Genomic DNA, 14,449 nt, shown 5'->3' with positions numbered 1-14,449 from the left:
GTTTCTAGGCTCAATTTAAAGTGCTAATACTAATCATTATCCACCCGTCTCTCCTGATTTATTAGATTTTCTTTGGAAGTCCTACTATAATTTAAAATATGCCCATTGTCCAACAGCCAGCTGTGACTAATCCCCATGCCTTTCTCTCCTCTCCTATTTGCTCTCCATATTATTTTCTTTATTCATTATGGTAAAAATAATAGGTGTCTACACTACATTTCTTACCCATTAAATTGCAACTGAAATTCTTGACGTTTTAATCCCAACATATCTGGAGGATAACAGGTTGCGATGGAGTGGTGAATGGTGCGGCAGCAAGGCAGTCTAACTTTGTGCGATCTAACCGGTCGCTGGGATATGTGAAGCAGAAGATGGTCCCATAAATAATCTGGTTCCATGCCATGTGGGCTTTATAGATCATATCCAGTACCTTGAATTGCATTTGGAGACCAGTCAGCAGCCAGTGCAGCTTATGGAATGCTGGGCTGGTATGGGAATACCTGGGTAAGCCCAACACGATTCTCATAGCTGTATGCTGGACTAATTGAAGTCTCTGGACGTTCTCCAAGGGTAGCCCCAAGTAGAGCGCATTGCATTAATTTATGTTATATATTTGAATTTTGGAGTTCATACCATAGGTCAGTGATGGTGAACTTATGGCACGGGGGCACGTGAAGTCATATCTGCCGGCCCATGAGCCATTGCCCTAGCTCAGCTCCAGCACGCATATGCACACTGGCCAGCTGATTTTTGGCTCGCCTGGAGGCTCTGGGAGGGCATTTTCCACTTCCAGAGGGCCTCCGGGGGGATAGAGTGGGTGTTTTGGCCATCCCCAGGCTCCAGGGAAGGGTCTGTATCCTGGGGAGGGTGAAAAAAAGGGCCTCCTGGGCCCACCAGAAGTTGGGAAATGGGTGGTTTCTGGCCTTCAGAGGACCTCCTGGGGGGCAGGGGAGGCAATTTTTGCCCTCTCAAAGCATTGAATCTTAGGTGTGGACACTTATGCAGGCACAATAGTGGGTGCGCACTTTTTGGCACCTGAGGGAAAAAAGGTTCGCCATCGTTGCCCTAGGTAGAAGGTTGCATCTGGTTGACCTTAGAAAGCTAAGCAAGGTGGAGTCTCATTTGTGCTTGTATGACAGACAAACTCAGGAACCAGTGTTGTAGGCCAGATTGGAAACGGTGGTGGTGGGGAAACATTGCCCACAAAGGTAATAGCAAACCAACTCTATATTCTGTTACATTTGTGAGATGACATTTGTGAGAATTAATCTACGTTATATTCTAGACTGAGCAATCCTACAATGGCAGATTTGCAACTGGTTTAATACTGGGTTACTAATTCAAATTTACTTACCTTCTTAGGTAAGTTGCAGGTGATATGTTCAGGTAGGAGCTGCACAAAGTTTCAAAAGAGAGACAGGAAAGTAGGGATGTTGCACACCACTGGCAGTACCAATTCAGGATAAAGTAGGAGATCAGGAGCAGGGGTGGGTTCCGCTTACCTTCCCTACCAGTTCACATCACAATGAAAGTGCGTGTTTTATGCATGCACACTCACTTTACTTGCACAAGCTCCCATCACATTGCACAAATGACCCTCTGCACATGGGCAGGAGCCTCTGTGCATGCACAGAGGGTTCTTTGCTGGCCACGGTGACTGAAGAACCTGTTTGTGGGCTTGGACAGCTGGCCATGGCTGATGGTTCAGTGAACAGGTGGAAATTTCCACCACTGGTGAGAATAGGTCCAAATCAGCAGCAGCTCACCATTGATCAGGGGCCAAGAGCCACAACGCCACGGAATCCAGCCTAGGTTTACAGCTGTGAGATCCTAGAAGCTGGGCTAGAAAATAAAAATAAATTTACCATTACAAGTATAGGGTTTTCTGCTTGAGCAGAGGGTTGGAGTAGAAGACCTTTGATGTGTCCTCCAACTCTATTATTCTATGTTGTATGCCAGTGATGGCGAACCTATGGCACAGGTGCTACAGGTGGCACATGGAGCCATATCTGCTAACACATGAGCTGTTGCCCTAGCTCAGCTCCAACATGCATGTGTGTGCCAGCCAGCTGATTTGGGGCTCACAAAGAGCTCTGGGAGGGTGTTTTTGGCTTCCAAAGAGCCTCTTGGGGGACGGAGGAGCCTGGGAAGGGTGAAACACGAGCCTATTGGGTCCACCAGAAGTTGGGAAACAGGCCATTTCCGGCCTCCAGAAGGCCTCTGTGGGATGGGGGAAATTGTTTTCAACCTCCCCCAAGCATTGAATTATAGCTATGGGCACTCATGCATGTGCGATAGATAGCATGTGCACACAATCTTTCAGCACCCGAGGCAAAAAGGTTCGCCATCACTGTTCTATGCTCTTCAGAGAAGTCATTTCATCTCTTGAAGTTGCCTCCATCATGGTGCGTGTTTCTATCATTATACTGAACTCCAGCCTGTAACAGTAGCTTGAAGCATTTCATTATGAGTATGTCTTAAAAAACCTACTAGCTTAGCTCACAATTTCAATATTCGACTCTGCAGCTCTGTTTAGAGCTGCACTGTAAGAAAAATGCTATTTACAATATGGCTGGGGGGAAAGGTAGAGGAATCGAGGTTGGGGCAGCAGTGGGCAGTTAAATCTCTCCTTAAACTATTGACACATATATCACAGAGAAAGCAGCTAGCTTGGGGCAATTGTTATCTACTTAGCAACCTGCTGTGATTAGGGGGAGGCGGAAAAAAATCAAACCAATGCCAAGAGTTACTTAAAATCAAAGATTATACTTGAATCTTTGGGGGTTGAAAATGGAGGGAAACAAAATGTTTGGAAATGCTGGCTTTTGAAGAAAAACTGCAACCGTGGTCTCTTAGGAAGAAGGAGGCTTTCAAAAATAATTTCACACATCCCTGTCATCCAGAGGCCACAGATTATTTGCAGTATGCTGGCTAATGAATAAATTTCACTGCCTTTTGGCATCTCGGAAGGGGAATCTGAAAGAGCTGTGAAGACAAAAGGAGTGCACCGGGGTGTATACATTGATCATGTGGCATTCAATAAAGACAAATGTTGGCGAGCGGATGATATAACCACAGGAGCTGAGACACCATGAAAAATGAATTAACCTTTTCTCTGCTGGAATTCCTTCGGCAACATTTTCAGCTCAAATGGGTGTTTCACTGTAATCGATGGTGTTTTGAACATCTGACAGGTATGCCAGTAGTGCCCATCTGCCAGACGTTCCTGGAAGGTGTAAAATGGGTTGAGCTTCTGCAGTACATGCATCTGGATAGGAAATTGGTGATGCATTGAAAAAGAATCAAAGGGAGATAAAAGTTTGTACGGCATATACATTTGTAAAGGTCAGCGCATGCTTTTTCAAATACCACTGCACATTTATGCATTGGTATGCACTTTTTAAGTTGAGTCTTCCAATTGTTCATATTTCCAAAAATGGGGAACCCATAGTTATTTGTTTGCTTTTGGAGAGAGTCAATGCAAGCACCACTTTGGTTCTTGATAGTCTAACACAGTGTTTCCCAACCTTGGCAACTTGAAGATATCTGGACTTCAACTCCCAGAATTCCCCAGCCAGCATTCGCTGGCTGGGGAATTCTGGGAGTTGAAGTCCAAATATCTTCAAGTTGCTAAGGTTGGGAAACACTCGTCTAACGTGCATATCTATTGGTTCTTCCACCAATCTGGGAGCATGACCTTGAAGGCCTAAACAGGCATGCTTTTCTCTCCCCCCCCCCAGTTTCAAATATTATTTCTTCATGAAGAATTCTTAGAATCCAGTTGACTGAATGCATTTGCATCCCTGTGACTTTTGGATTCACCCTCCCTCTTTGTTTCAATAGCCTAACAAATCTATAATTAAAGATTCTCAAAGCAAGACTGTCAGCAAAAGAAAGAGCTGTCAGAAATATATTATCTAAGCAATCCTTAGAGCAGCTTTAATAGCCAGCATATTTTCAGCTTTATTATCCTCTAGTGTAATGAAGCAGAGATGGCAGCAACATGACTAAGGTTGTGTAGTCAGTTCGTGGCAGAGACCAGAACTAGTATCCTTTCTGAAATGGAACGGCATTAACTTATTTTTTCTTCAACATTAACTAACTTCTGGGGTGTCGGCTATTCCTGCCAGCTTAGTGTCATCTGCAAATTTGATGAGTTCCTCTTCTACTCCCTCATCTAACCCATTTATTCAAGCTCTATTCTGATTGATTACTGTAACTTAGAAATTTTGTACACCTTACTATTCTGCCTTGGAAGAGCTTTGCGAGGTCATGAAATGAGCCAATTGAACTATAAATGGAAAGTTGTCCCTGACCTTCAACGGGAACCTTCTTCAACATCTGAAATTAATTATATTCTTAAGGTAGACAGTTTGTTGGAGAGACTTAAGGCAATAGGTTAGAAACAAGGAGACCATAAGTCCTAATTCTGCCTCTGATATGAAGCCAGCTGGAAGATTTTGGGCCTATCCTGCTCTCTAAGCCCTAGAAGAAGGCAATAGCAAATCACCTGTAAAAATGCCCAAAAACATTTAAGGACTTGTCTGTGTATTTTCAAGGAGTCAAGGCTGACACAGAGGCAAAATTTGTACATCTCCCAAAGTGTCAGCCACCTCAACTTGGTCAGTTAGAAAAGAAAGACTTTTGAATCCATTGTTTGATTCCAGGAAGAAAGGAGAGAGGGAAGGAGGGAGGGACAGAGGGAAGGAAGGAGAGAGGGAGGGAGGGAAGGAAGGAAGGAACAAACGAACAAAGGAACGAACGAATGAAGGAGGGTGAATTGTAGCTCACAACCAGAAGAGAGGGAAAATGCAGGCAAGATAAAACCCTCACATCAGACTCCCATTACTAGGTGTCTGCTCCTCCCCATTTCTTTCCTACCTCTTTGCATTTGGTCCCATCAGCTCAATCAGTCAAAGTGAGAGTGCAAAGCCAGGAGGAACAACAGCAAGGCTAAAACATTCTCGGAAGGTTCCCTTGACCAGGCTGCCCCTTGACACTGTTTTGTTGTGCGTTTACTTAGGCATTGTGCTGGGATTTTGATGAGGAGCATTAACTCAAAGCAGTGGGCAGGATAGTGCGATGTGTGGCGGCAATAAAAAAACCTGTGTTGGATAATTGGAAGCACATGATTAGTTTTTACATTGCAGAACTCACAGGAAGGAACCAAAGTCGGAAGATATAGCATTCTTAACATCTTTGAAAATAAAAACAAAGCATCCCGGATAAGAATGCCTCTTCATCTTGGCCATCTTGTGTTCAGTGGCTGCAGCACTCATTTATGTTTCTATCTACTCACCATTTACATACGGCCTCCTCCTTATGGTTGGCTTTTCTACGTTATCTCTTTATCTTATGTAGAAGCAAATTGAGTAAACCCCATTATTAAGAGAGATGCACAATACTTCCTCTCATTAGAGATGACCAGCTAAGTAAAAGATGAAAAACAGAGGTTGTATTTTGGAAAAAGGAAAAGGGGGAGGGAGAGAAAGGAAAGGTTACAAAGCCCAAATCATGGTTTTTAGAGATTATTGTTTTCTTGTTGATTAAAAAGTTTAAACGCATTGTCAAGTTTAAATTTACTTAAAGTGGGTTGAGCTAAGCAGGAAAATAATTGCTTGAAAGTCTCAGAGGTAATACATTTTTTAGAAGTGCTTCAGTAAATCCTCAGTCCTGATCAGATACAATAAAAATTCCTGCTAGGTTTTCATGAATGTTAAAGAAATGGCAAATAATGGTGGACATCGCTGCTCTCAGGTTTCTTCAGCAAAGTCTGCTTCAGGACTTGCCTATGCTCAATATTGGAAGAACAGCAATATACCCAAAGAAGAAGTTCTATAAAAAACACTAATGTGCGCAGAAACGGACAAATTAATGCTTGAATTGAAAGAAAAAATGAGACTGAATATTATATTAGACAGAGAGAGAGAGAGAGAGAGAATTGTCCTTAAAATGTGAGTTCCGGGTGTATTTATAAATGAAGAGGCAACAGCCATTGTGATCTCTGGAACGTTTTAAAATTTATTAAAAATTACTAAAATTAACTAAGGTTTCATTAGTCCTCTACTGTTAACATCCCCATTGAATCAAATGTCTTCAATGGGGATTTTAAAACTGATGACGTTAGTAGAGGACTAACAAAAGCTTAGTTAATTTTAGTAGTTTTTAATAAATTTTAAAACGTTCCAGAGATCACAATGGCTGTTGCCTCTTCATGTATGTATATATATATGTATGTATGTATGTATGTATGTATGTATGTATGTATGTATGTGTGTATATGTATATGTCTATAAGGAACACTTAAACAAGACAATCTAACTCCAAGTAAATCAAACTTCTGTGAAATCAAACTGTCCACTTAGGAAGCAACATTGATTGACATATATGAAGAGGCTGTATGTATGTATGTATGTATGTATGTATGTATGTATGTATGTGTGTGTGTATATGTCACATGCCGTTGTGCACATTCAACTTTGTACAGAACAAACTATTAAATGAGAATATTTCATTCATTCAGATCTAGGATGTGTTATTTGAGACTTCCCTTTAATTTTTGAGCACTATGTATACTCTCTGTGTGTATGTGTGTGCGTATTTATACAGTATTTGTTTTCATAGATTTTCATAGGTATAAGCATATAGGTCTAGGTGAACAAAGCTTTGTTCGCCCAAACACAAAGCCAAAGACAACAGCCTGAAGATGACGAGTGGGACCTAATCGAAACATCGCCAGGAGTCTATCAACCTTACACAGGAAAAGACCCATATAAGTAGAGTTTTAAGGTGAATATTGATGTAACAATTTAGGGTATTTAAATATACTAGAAGATTTGTCACACATTTGTTAATGTTTTTGCTTATGTGTGTTTTATCAATAATTTTTTTAAAAAAAGTTTCTTCAGCAAAGTCAAAGAGACAAATCAGAGTGTTGTGATAAAAATAAAACAAAACCCAGAAGCAGTTGCTTCTGAAGAAACGAGACTTGCATGGGACTCACCAATACAGACAGTCCTCCATTTATGATCACAACTGAGCCCAAAACTTATGTTGCTTATGGCTGTTAAGTGGGGCTCTTTTGGCCCTTTTTACGATCCTGTTATAAGTCAAGGGCAACTTGTACACGTTTGCCTGACAGACTGTTACATAAATAGTCCATCATACTCAGCTGAGGTTTTCAGAAATAGAGCCAAGGACTGTTTTTAAAAGGCATATACTGTACAACTGGATGCATACGGGTATATGTTTCTATGTGTGTGGGAGAAATTTGCATTTTTAAAGGAAATGTCCCATAAGAACCATGCTGGATAAAGATCTGTCAGTGTATCGCTGCTCCATACAATCTCCAACCAGATGTCTTTGGAAAGACTACAAGCACTTGTATGATCTGTGACTCTAGAGAAACATGCAGCCAGCATTATTACTTGCCACTGATAGCTCATTAATTTGGCTTCTTTTAAACCATCCAAATCACATTATGCAGTGGGAAATTTTATTTAAGTACATGCAGTGGGATGTACATGCATATCCCCTTTTCTGGAGTAATGTTAAAAAGATTCAGCCCGGGATTTCATTGATTGACAATTTGGACAATTCTGCTCCACTGATCTTTGCAGCGGAATGAATACTGTTACCAAAATAAGTCCAATTAACCTTCATATTCTCCCTGATTTTTTAAAAATATACTTCTGAAGGTAAAAAGGCAATTGTTGTTGTGTGGTGTTGTTTTTTAAAAATATATATACTGGAGAAATGGGATGAGAAAAGACTTGCATAAGAGAAAATAATATACAATTGGGAAAAGTGAGAAAACTCATAGGATTCAAGACATGTTGTCTTGCAAACATTTTGCTTGTTTGCTTGCATCCAAGGAACCAGAATAGTTCCACCCTTGTTGCCTCAATTTCCAGACTTCATTATTAGCATTTTAAAAGGTTGTATTAGCACATTTATTTATTTATGTATTTATTTATTTACTTACTTACTTATCTACTTATTTATTTGGATTCTAGGCCACTCTTTCCAAGGCACTCAGGGTGGCTTACATGATAAAATTAATACCAAATACAATTAAAAAAAACCCCAAGTATAAAACCTAAATCTAAACCCCTAACATTTAAAACCATTAATCCCAATTCATTCTAAACACAGTCATACTATCAGCCAGAGCAGAGTGTTAGCGCTCAACGGCCCCAGACCTGCTGACAAAGATGTGTTTTTAAAACCTTTCCAAAAGCCAAGAGAGTGGGAGTGATGTGAATCTCCGGGGGAAGTTGGTTCCAAAGGACTGGGGCTGCCACACAGAAGGCCCTTCCCATAGGCCCTGCTTGGCTGATGGAACTCAGAGAAGGCCGACTTTGTGGGATCTGACTGGCCGCTGGGAAAGGTGGGGCAGGAGACAGTCCTGAAAGTAATCTGGTCCCAAGCCATATAGGGATTTATAGGTAATAACCAACACTTTAAATTGCGCCCAGAGGCCAATTGGTAGCCAATGCAGCTCACAGAGTGTTGGTGATACATGGGTATACCTTGGTAAACCCATGACAGCTCGTGTGGCTGCATTTTGGACCAGCTGCAGTCTCCGAACGTTCTTTAAAGGTAGCCCCATGTAGAGTGCACTGCAGTAATCGAGCCTAGAGGTGATGAGGGAATGAGTGACTGTGAGAAGAGTCTATCCCTATACAGATAGGGCCAGATAGGTGGACCTGTGCAAACGTTCCCCTCACCTGGGACTCTTTTAAAGAAAACATGTTTCTCCCTTCTAAGGCCATTCCTTTGATAGGTGAGGCTTCCTTTTTTCAACAACTGCACAACAAAAAGTGTATTCTGCAAGGGCTTGAATATACTTGAAACTCGATGGAAATTCTCAGTCATCCAGGTCATGGTTGTTCCAAGGGTGCTTTTTCAAGTGGCAACTGGACTTTTTCTGGGGGTTTTTTTTCCCTTTGAAGATGTTTCGCTACTCATCCAAGAGTCGAAGAAGCTTCTTGGATGAGAAACAAAATGTCTTCAAAGAAAAGAATAGAAAAAAAAAGCAGAAAGAGTCCAGTTGCCTCTTGAAAAAGCACCTTTGGGACGACACACTTGAAAGTTTTAAGAAAGATACAAACCCAGCTGGGAAAGAGTAAATGTAATCCATCAATTTGCCACTTGTGGAATGTTATCTAGAATCAATGTTTCCTATTATTCAAGTCTCCCATGTAATCAATGTTTTTGATTATTTGATCACTTGCTTTCTGACCTATTACATGCATAGATGTGTGTATCATTTGTTTTTGTATCCTGTAGATCAGGGGTGTTAAACTCAAAGCCTGGGGGCCAGATCTGGCTTGTGGGGTGCTTAGATCTGGCCTGAGGAGCCGCCCTTGAAACAGCCAAGGACCAGCCCGGGGTGCCTCTACCAGTGGAAAAGGAGCTTGGGAGGCTGCAAATGCCTCCTGCAACCCTCTGTCAGTTAAAATGGAGCTCGGGAGGGCGTGGCCAGAGTGGGTTAGGGAGGGTCCTCCCAAGTTCCATTTTCACTGGCAGGGGATTGCAGGAGGCCGTTGCAGCCTGCTAAGCTCCATTTTCGCTGGTAGAGCACTCAGCCCGCCACAGGCACCCCCGACATGAGTGACATCAAGCTGGCCACATCAACCATGACCACACCCACATGGTCCCCAAGATCAAACATACCTTGATGTGGCCCTCAATGAAAACAAGTTTGATACCCCTGCCATAGATGTAATTGAACTTCCTTAATCAATATTTTTTGCTTCGCCTGAATAATTTTGTGATTTGCATTTTCAGGTGGGCAAAAGAAGCCTCATTGTAAAGGTAAAAGCCTATCTCTCAAATTCAGGGATGAAGTTCTTGGCAGCTCCAAGCCAAGCCTTAGGAGTGCCTGAGTTATAACAGTTCATGTAGTGAACATTCAAAGTTACAAGTAATTTAAGAACTGCAGTGATTCACTTAACAAATGTGGCAAGAAAAGTTGTAAAATGGGGCAAAACTCAACACATTTTTCACTTAGCAACATAAATTTGGGGGTCAATTGTGGTCCTAAGTTGAGGACTACCTGTAAAACAGGTCAGATATTTTCTATTTTTCAGGTATCTTGATTTTGAATGGTTTCAAACACTGGTATTATGCAGGTAGAATTACAAAAAACAGGAGTAATTTTCCCCCCTGCCTACCTTATCCATGCTACAGATGATTTTTTATAAACTATGTAACACCTCCCCTTACTTTCCTATTTTTTTAAAGCAGGAACAATTGTAGTCTTGCCTCCTAGGGGAACAACTCCATCATCCTGATCAATTTGGCAACTAACACATAAAAAAAGTCTACCTGTGCTCCATACCTGTTTGAAAAGAGAGAATTGACAGTTTCTAGCTGAAGTTTGCAGTTACTGAGATAGGAGATGAAAATGGATTGCTCTCGTAGGACTGTCTTTGGTAGAAGTACTTGACTGTTTGTCACCATACATTTTGTATATTTATAAATAAAAGCAAATATGTAGCTATAACTGTCATGTATTGTTTTATCCAAAAGAAAGAAAGTCCAATATTGTACTGCAATATTGAAGATTTCTCCCCTGGGATGAATTTCTTCTTGGATAACCATAGACAGAAAGACAGAGGGTAAAATATAAATGTATGTATAACTACTGTCAAGATTAAAAGCAGCTTCTTCATTTTTTTCTTTTGTTACTTTAAAAAAATATTTCCTTTCCCCAACCTTATTGCTTTTAATTCCACATTTGTAGGGTTTTCAATTCTATTTTTAAAAAATCAATAAAAATTACTTTAAAATTTAGTGCCACTTTATAAGGCTTGAAATACTACATCCAGTCTTGATCACCACAATATATGTTGAGATTCTAGACAAAATGCAGAGAACAGCAACAGGGATTGCTAAGGGGCTGGAGGCTAAAACATATGAAGAATAGTTGCAGGAATTGGTATGTGTAGGCTAGCGAAGGACTAGGGGTGACATTCCAATATTTGTGGGGTTGCCACAAAGAAGAGGGCAACCCTATTTTCCAAAGTACCAAAAGGCAAGACAAGAAGCAATGGCTGGAAACTAGCCAAGGAGAACTAAGAAGCTAGCTACCTAAAACTAAGGAGAAATTTCCTAGCAGCTAGAACCATTGGAATGGATTGCCTTCAGAAGTTGTGACTGCTCCATCACTGACAGCTTTAAGAAGAAATAGTGTAGAGCAGTGTTGACAAATCTTTTTTTCCCCCTTGGGTGCCAAAAGAGCATGTAGGCATGCTATCACACATGCACAAGTGCCCACACCCATAATTCAATGCTTGGGGAGGGCAAAAAGAGCTTCCTCCACAACCCAGAGGCCCTCTGGAGGCCGGAAATGGCCTGTTTCCAAACTTCTGGTGGGCTCAGTAGGCTCGCGTTTTGCCCTCTCCATGCTTCAAAGGCTTCCCTGGAGCCAGAGGAGGGTTAAAAATGCCCTCCCCCACCCCCCAGAGGCTCTCTGGAAGCCAAAAACGCCCTCCCAGAGCCTCTGTGTAAGCCAAAAATCAGCTGGCCAACACACACATGTATGTTGGAGCTGAGCTAGGGCAATGGCTTCCAGAGCAAACAGCAGGCTGCAAAATATGGTTCTGCGTGCCACCTGTGGCACCCGTGCCATAAGTTTGCCATCACTGGTATAGAGTCTCCTGCTTAAGCAGAGGGTTGGACTACAAGATTCCCAATGTCCCTTCCTACTCTGTAAAAAATTAAGGTGAATCTCTTTTCTAGAAGAGGCTGGCTGCCAATTGGTTTCTCGATGTTATTCAAAGTATTGGGTAAAGCCCTACATAGCATCGGACCAGAATATTTGCAGGACCACTTCCTGCTGCATGAGTCCAGTGACTGGTTAGGTCCCCCAGAGTCAGTCTTCTCCAGGTCCCATTAACTGGATTTAGGATGTTATATTGTTCCTTTGTATGCTGTAAGCCAACCCGAGTCCTCGGAGAGGGGCGGCATATAAATAATAATAATAATAATAATAATAATAATAATAATAATAATAATAATAATAATAATAATAACAACAACAACAACAACAACAACAACAACAATGTGTGTTTTTTAATTTGAGACAATACCAATTTCAGATCTGATGTTCCATTTAAACAATGGCATAAATAAGGGTGTGTAGCAGGGGACAAAATAAAGCTGTCAGGTTTCCAAGTGATGAAATCCATTCATAAAAGAAATAGGCAAAGTCCATCTTCTAAAACAAATTTCTTTTATTTAGGTAGGCATCAAATTGGCAAAGTCTATTGTAATTCCAGATCTGACACAAACTGGAATTACACCACATAATATTGTAACTTAGAAACATCTCTCAAAAGTCACATTCTGCACTAAAGACTCAATCCACATTTCCCTCTGTCTTAAACACCACCTTCCATTCTCACCAGGAGCAGCCTCCATTCCCACGGGAAAGAAAATTACCTAGCCAAAACAATCTTCATTATCTATATGCTCCTTCCCCTGACCTTAAGAATGTAGTGAGCCCCAACCCCCCCTTACATAATAAAGGGAAAGAAAAGTAATAAATGAGTATAATAGAGAGCCAAATAAAATGGCTGCACATATGTCAACTTCAGGCTTGACAGAAGTTATATTTAATTTATATAGTTAAGATATAAGGTGTTGCAAGGTGCAAAAGTAACAGGAGGATTGGACTTACCTGGTTTGAAATTATATTTTGCAGCCTGCTGTTTGGTCTGGATGAAAGAATGGATGTTGCCAAGAAACAGAAAGATTTTTCAGTTAGAAAAACATGACTTAAGTTTCAGGTGCACAGAGATATTTATAGTGCAATAAAATGAAGGCTAAAGAAGATTTTAAAAATCATTTGTTAGATGTTCCATACTGAGAATGTGGAAGAGCTATAAAATTAAATTGTGCCCCAAAATACTTTTGTATCTGTCAGCAGAGGAAGCATTTACAGAAAAGATTGCTAAACATAAATGGTTAATTTACTCTGATATATTAGGAATATAGAACATATAGAATACGTTCTTCAAGAAGAATATATAGGAAAAATAAGAAAAGAGTTGATGGCAGAAGATTATTCAGGTCAATGGTTTTCTTGGGTTCAATTATATGTGGTTCTTGGCTTATTACCACAATTGGGCCAAAAAGTTCTACTGCTAAACAAGACAGTTAAGTGAGTTTTGCCCCATTTTATGACCTTTCATGCCATAGTTGTTAAGTGAATCACTGCAGTTGTTAAATTAGTAATCTGGTTGTTATATAAATCTGGCTCCCCTGTTGACTTTGCTTGTCAGAAAGTCACAAAGGTGATCACACGACCCCTTTGGATACTGCAACCATCAAAAATAGATGACAATTGCCAAGCATACAAAATTGATTATCTGTATTGTTGTCAATCGAAGACTGTCTGTATGAGAAAGATTTAAAATCATATAAAAGATCTTCTGGTTTTGAACATTTGTAAGAGTGAATTTGAAGTGGAATTGTGCATAAATGAAGAACAGGTTACAGGTAATCTTTTTATCAAAATATAAAGCAGAATAATAGCATTAGCAACAGCACTTAAAGCTTATATGCCGCTTCACAATGCCTCGCTAAGCAGTTTACAGAGTAAGTATGTTGCCCCCAACAGTCTGGGTCCTCATTTTACCGACCTCGGAAGGGTGGAAGGCTAAGTCAATCTTGATCCTGATGAGACTCAAACTGCCAAACTGCTGTAATTGGCAGTCAGCAGAAGTAGCCTGCAGTATTGCATTCTAACCACTGCACCACCACAGAAGAAGAAGAATGAGTGTGATAGGAATGCATGATAAAGTGGGCTAAAATGTTTGATTATAGTATACAAATGGACAGTCATTGGAAGAATATGTAGTTGAAATGATTGAAATTTACACTATGTTACAGTCTTAAAGCAAAATGGGGTCCTGAAATTTTTCACTTTTGTTGATTCTGAACTCTCTGTAGTCAAGGACACATTGACAATGTCTGAACCGCATGATAGAATTTTTATGGGAAATAATGGCTGGTCTGTGTGCCAACGCTGATTAGCACATTTGCCCAATGCTGTGTTAATAGCTAATAATGCTATCATTAACCTTTGCTGTCCCAGCTTGGATAAGACATGTTAAATGAGCAGAATCTATTCAAATACAACCTGAACATCAGGCTATATTAGAAAAAAGAGCGCATAAGGAGGCAATGATTCACTTGAATTTAATTCAGTCTTTCTCAGTCACAACTAAGACGTGTGGACTTCAACTCCCAGAATTCCCAAGCCATCAGGGTGAGAAACTCGAGTTTTGATGCAGGCTGAACAATATACTTACGTCCATCAGCAAACTAACTTTGTGGCATGAAAGAAGTGCTGAAAGGAAGAAACATTTTGAGGAGTATTGTGAAGCCACATATGCAGAATGCAACAATATACTGTATGGTAGAATATAGAAGATAA

This window comes from Erythrolamprus reginae, chromosome 5 (genome assembly GCF_031021105.1).
Source record: "Erythrolamprus reginae isolate rEryReg1 chromosome 5, rEryReg1.hap1, whole genome shotgun sequence".
In the NCBI taxonomy this organism is placed as follows: domain Eukaryota; kingdom Metazoa; phylum Chordata; class Lepidosauria; order Squamata; family Dipsadidae; genus Erythrolamprus; species Erythrolamprus reginae.
This window is presented reverse-complemented; position numbering follows the sequence as displayed.